Here is a 6564-nt window from a genome sequence, read left to right as displayed (position 1 = left end):
ATTGTACCATGGGGCATACGTCCCTCTATCATGTCTCGAACACCATGTTTGTAACATGAGGAGGTTATGTGCAGGTATACATGCATATTACTGCACTTATAATTGTATAAAGGCGTGGATATGTCCTTCTTATGTCTCATTACCATGTTTGTAAGCATTAAGGGGACATATTTTTTATGAGCATAGTATGTTAATGCATGTGTATACTTTTACAAATATCTCTCTGTCTCATTATTACTATATTAAATTATGCCTTTATGGGGACATTATTTTATGTGCACGTAGCCTATTATCGCAGCATTTCTTTCTCCCTCGTAAATTCAGTAACTTGTATACGCCATTTGGATGCACATGTTATCCATGTTATTTTATGAATAAGCTTTTGAAAGTTATACAAGTTGCAATTCCATGTGTGACGTGAAGTGGTAACCACTGCACAAATTAACATGAGGGTTATACATAATTACCTTTCCTGTATCTCAACACGTTTTGTTTTACTTTTCATTTGTAAGCATTATTGTCCTGTGTATTATGGAAATTATTTTTGTGCCGATTAATGGACATGCTGAACATCTAAATCATTTGTTGCTTGTATGGCATTGCCACGAATCTTATTCTGCCACCAACTACTTTAGTAAGCCATTTAGAAAGATGCACTCAACTTTGCCTAAGTAGAATCTGCCGGGACAAAAGAAATAGCTTTGACATATCAGAGAAATTCTGACTTATGGGTGGGGGGGGGGGGGGGTTAAAACAATAGGATATAATGAGAAGAGGATTTGAACAGACCATCTACCCATTTGGTTTCTACTTAACATGCAGAATTGCGTGCATGCTTGCATCATAAGGAAGTTTCAACCATTCAGGAAAGCATTAAAAGAAATGGTGTGAGATAAACTTTATTCCAAAAGGTGGTCAATCCATTCCCCTGCATTTAATGTCCAGCTTTGTATGTAATCTGATCTCCCATTTGAATTTGTGTATGTTTGTATACCTGAATGTGGATGTGTGCATGCTGGTGTGCGTGCCTGCCTCTGTGTGTTTGTGTTTGTGTGTTTGTTTGTGCCTTTATGTGTCTATTTCTGTCCTTTGATGTGTGTGTTACCAAGTGTGTTCGTGTATGCATGCTGGTACACTGTAAAGACCTAAATGACAATGTATGATTTTTCTTTTCAAGATATTAAAACAAAACTCAATGAAACTATAATAGTGTAAACACGGGACCAATCTGTTTGGTTTCAAAAGGTGATAAATCCGAATGGTACATTGCTAGGACCACTTGAATAAAATGTCGCTATGGCGACTGATGTCTCCGCCATAATGCATGATTCTCCCAAAAGGTGTATAGTATATAATGTCTGCACAATGTGAGATAACAGTTTCACATAACTGGAAAATATTCGAAATGACAGGTTTGTCAGAAATATCTTGAATGTTCACTTTCCTTAAACTACGTTTGCTTAATTGTCTATTAAAGGCATTCGATCGTCATCCTATGGTACGTAAACTCCGAACGACCGAAGTTTGCGCATGCAATTGCGCAATGCCAGACTCGGCGCTATATCCATAAACGTGTGGGACAATGCTGCCACTGAGACACGTGTGTGTGTGAGTGCGTGTGTGTGTACGCATCATACACAAACATTGTGACCGCGAGCTGCGGTGATTGGAGGAGAGAGGCCAGCAGATGAGTGGCTCTTTTGGCCTCTCTGAATGCGCATGCGCACTGAGAGTGTGCGTCCATTCGGAAGCTTTCGTGGCTCGCTCGGACGGCCATTTTGGGTTAGGAGATTTGTAGCACAGAGCTTTTGTAGTCTATAGTGTTGTTCGCTGACCCATTGAGCCAGCACTATTCACATTCGGGGTCACTACATTTTGATACAGAATGGGGCAGGCAGCGTGTTGCGTTCGTCTCCGTGCCGCACAAACCACTCGCCACGATTGTATGCCTCTAAAGAGTGCAGGACCTGGTAATACAGTGTACCTACATGTATTTGGGGAATTGAGGATTTTTACTTGACTTCTGACTGACCCTTTCATAAGTTTATGCATTGAGTAATTTTCAAGGTACAAAGAAAGAGTGTAATTACAGTATAAAATATATATATATATTTTGCATTTAAACCTGCCCTTGACCCTTCACCTTTGACCTTTGACCTTCTGGCAGGAAATTTCCAAGAGAATCTCCATTAGGCAATACATGTATATTAAGTTTTAAAAGTAATAATTCAAGCATTGTATATACTACTATATAAAAAGGAAATAGTAAAATTTTGACGAGATGACCTTGACCTTTGACCCCTGACTATTGACCCATGACCCCTAAATTCCCTAGATAATCCCTGCCAGTCAGCACATGTGTATGTACCAAGTTCCATGAAGATACATTGAACCATTTGTGAGAAAAGTGAAATTGTAACATTTTCACCTAATCTTTGACCTTTTGACCTTTAACCTTATGATATGATACTCTCTGGAGAATCTTTATGCAGTAGTACATATCTACACTAAGTTTCAAGAAAATACCTTTGGGCATTGCATGGGTATGGGGGAATAGCAACATTTTTAGCATTTTACCTTGACCTTTTGATCCCTGACCTCTTGCCAATGTCACTCAAATCTACTCAACTAATTGCCGTATCATACATCATCCTTGGACCAAGTTTGGTGAAAGCTGCTTCATCCAGTTTTGAGTTATCATAAAGATAAATTTTAGGATTTGACCTTGATCTTTGACCTTTGACCTCTGGCCGATTTCACTCAAAAATCAATCAATTGTGCCACCATACATCACCCTTGAACAAAGTTTGGTGAAATTTGCTTTATCCAGTCTAGAGTTATCGTGTAAACAGATACAATTTCATGGTTTGACCTTGACCTTTGACCTTTAGCCGATTTCACCAAAAATCTAATCAAGTAATTGCCCAATCATACTTTATACTTGGACCAAGTTTGGTAAAATTCCAGTCAATATTACTCAAGTTATCGCGTAAACGAATGCGGATGGACGTACGGACGGACAACCCGAAAACATAATGCCTCCGGCACCACTTCGTGCTGAGGAATAAAAAAGAAGTAAGAATTATAATGGAAAGCCCCTATATCTTTTTTAAATGCAGCTTCAAAGTTTTGGAGTTTCGTGCAACATCCGGCAAGATATTTTACTTCAAACTTACATTAACCATAATATTTTGTTATATATTATGTACAGATATTAAAACAACTTCATTTCTGACAACTAACCACAGCAGACTTAGCATAATATTATTTTGGAACAGATCTCTTCATAAACTAGTAATCAAGCAACAATGAAACGTGTTAGACATAAAACGATGGAAATGTGGCATTTTTGCTATTTGTTTTATTAGAGAACGAAGTTTCTACAAACAAGTACTTATCACATAAGTAACATTAGCTGACAACTACATATGGCAGATATGATACAGCATTAAACAACATACAGTACTTACTTTGTTAGTCAAGCGAATTACTTTTCGAATGATGCATACAGAGAAGATTGGTAACACAATACGGTTTAAACTAAAACAAATGCTAATTTCACAAGAAAATAACCAGAAATTTCACAACTAGACCGATACCTTGTTATACATACATTTAATCAATAGACTGGGAATAAACAGTAGAGCCTCGCTATTAGAACTCTGATAAAACAAAACCGTACAAAAACAAGATAAATGCTCTCTTTTCAGCTCTTTATCCATTATAACGTTTTGTTTTGCTATGCCTCAATAGAAAAAGAAACTTGATATAAAAGAGCAATGCGTATTGTCCCAAGTAACTAAACTTGTTATAGCACGTTTCCATTGTTTGTAGCTTTTGTTTACGCATAATCACTGATATAAATGGGTTGTAAACTCTAAACCAAAATGATCATATAAAGTGAAAGAGAAATGAAGCAAACTTCCAGGGGCCGGCCCTTTTAACAGAACTTGTTATTAGTGATAACTGCTACATTTCTATGACAAATCTGCTCTCGGCCAATCAGCTGCGAGGATTTCAGTAGCTTGTCACATCTATGACAGCTTGTCACTGATGAAAAGTTTTATGAAACAGGCCCCTGGACTAAGTCCTTGGAATATTCTGAAAACAACCTTTCTAGCATGCTCATGTATGTGCTCAAGTTTCCTTCACTTTCTGTAGTTCATGTCACTTTGACCGTTTATTGGTTAGCCGATGTCAAGAAGCTGTGTCTATTCCAAGATACAACCAAGCGTATCAGTTTCTTATCAAAACTTCTAAATCTGCTTAAAATTTTGCATGCTTAAATCAACACTGATTTAATCTTTGGTGAAAGCTTTCAAAATCACCCTGAAGGATATCACTTTCAAAGGAGTACAATCCCTGTAAACAGTGGCGTACCGTGGGTCAAGACATTGGGGGGGCACCTCATGGCAGCAACATCAGAATTGCATAACGTAACAATTAAATGCGAGCGAGCGGAGCGAGCGAGCTTGAAAATTTTGACATTTTACAGTCCCCAAACTGCCGTTTGTAGCTATATATGATAATATATGTATGTGTATATATATACATATATATATATATATATATATATATATATATATATATATATATATTTGCTTTGGAAATTAAGGGGGTTGCACCGGGCGCAACTGCTGGCAGTTGCTGGCAGTAACATCACGAGAATGGCATAACGATTAAATGCGAGCGAGCGAAGCGAGCGAGCTTAAAAATTTTGACATTTTACAATCCCCAAACTGCCGTTTGTAGCTATATTTTTTCGCTTTGGAAACTCGGGGGGGGGGGGGGCGCACCGGGTGCAACTGCTGGCAATTACTGACAGCATCATCAGGAGAATTGCATAACGATTAAATGCGAGCGAGCGAAGCGAGCGAGCTTGAAAATTTTGACATTTTATGTTCCCAAAACTGCCGTTTTTAGGTATATTTTTCCGCTTTGGAAATTAAGGGGAGGGGGCGCACCGGGCGCAACTGCTGGCAATTACTGACAGCAACATCAGGAGAATTGCATAGCGATTAAATGCGAGCGAGCTTGAAAATGTTGACATTTTGTAGTCCCAAAACTGCCGTTTGTAGCTATATTTTTTCGCTTTGGAAATTAAGGAGAGGGGGCGCACCGGGCGCAACTGCTGACAATTACTGACAGCAACATCAGGAGAATTACATAACGATTAAATGCGAGCGAGCGAAGCGAGCGAGCTTGATAATTTTGACATTTTTATTTTTACAGTCCCAAAACTGCCGTTTGTAGCTATATTTTTTTCGCTTTGGAAATTAAGGGGAGGGGGTGCACCGGGCGCAACTGCTGGCAATTACTGACAGCAACATCAGGAGAATTGCATAGCGATTAAATGCGAGCGAGCGAAGCGAGCGAGCTTGAAAATTTTGACATTTTATAGTCCCAAGACTGCCGTTTTTAGCTATATTTTTTCGCTTTGGAAATTAAGGAGAGGGCCTGGGCGCACCGGGCACAACTGCTGGCAATTACTGACAGCAACGTCAGGAGAATTGCATAACGATTAAATGCGAGCGAGCGAAGCGAGCGAGCTTGAAAATTTTGACATTTTACAGTCCCAAAACTGCCGTTTTTAGCTATATTTTTTCGCTTTGGAAATTAAGGGGAGGGGGCGCACCGGGCGCAACTGCTGGCAATTACTGACAGCAACATCAGGAGAATTGCATAGCGATTAAATGCGAGCGAGCGAAGCGAGCGAGATTGAAAATTTTGACATTTTATAGTCCCCAAACTGCCGTTTGTAGCTATATTTTTTCGCTTTGGAAATTAAGGGGAGGGGACGCACCGGGCGCAACTGCTGGCAATTACTGACAGCAGCATCAGGAGAATTACATAACGATTAAATGCGAGCGAGCGAAGCGAGCGAGCTTGAAAATTTTGACATTTTACAGTCCAAAAACTGTCGTTTGTAGCTACATATATATTTTTTCGCTTTGGAGGGAGGGGGCGCCCGGTGCGCCCCCTGGATCCGCCACTGGTAGTCAAGGGTGTCGGTTTATGTTCATGATTGGGGGAGGTATGACCAGCGAGGGGGCGTCGAAATGACCAAGCGGGAGAAGGATGTCCAAAATCTGCACTTTATATAGAGCATCCCCTAATTTGTTTGTGTTTGTGAGTGTGTGTTTCATATAGATGGAAGAGTTAGGAAATAGCCAAGGTCAAGTCTTATTATTGGCAATGCAAGGCATTTTAATATAGACTAGTATGTAAAGCAACACTGCAAAATCAATGATCAATCTTTGATAGCAAATGTGTACAACCTATCAAACATCACTTTGCGCAACATTGCAGCGACTCTTTTTGCCATTCCGATGTTCTGAGTCCACTGCGCACATCCTGCTTGTATTCAAAATGCCAACCAGGAATCACACTGAATCACAATCTTTTGTCGTCTCCGGGCTTTTTGAACAATGTTTCACTATAATACCTCTTTAATTATATTGTTAAAAGAAATCTTAGAAAAATATTTTTTTTTCTTGATCATGCTTTCATGTCGATTTCAAAAGCAGTTTACTAACCCTTGAATTACCATTTTGGTAGGTGTTT

Source organism: Diadema setosum, chromosome 15 (assembly GCF_964275005.1).
Source record: "Diadema setosum chromosome 15, eeDiaSeto1, whole genome shotgun sequence".
Classification (NCBI taxonomy): Eukaryota; Metazoa; Echinodermata; class Echinoidea; order Diadematoida; family Diadematidae; genus Diadema; species Diadema setosum.
Note: the sequence above shows the minus strand (reverse complement) of the source record.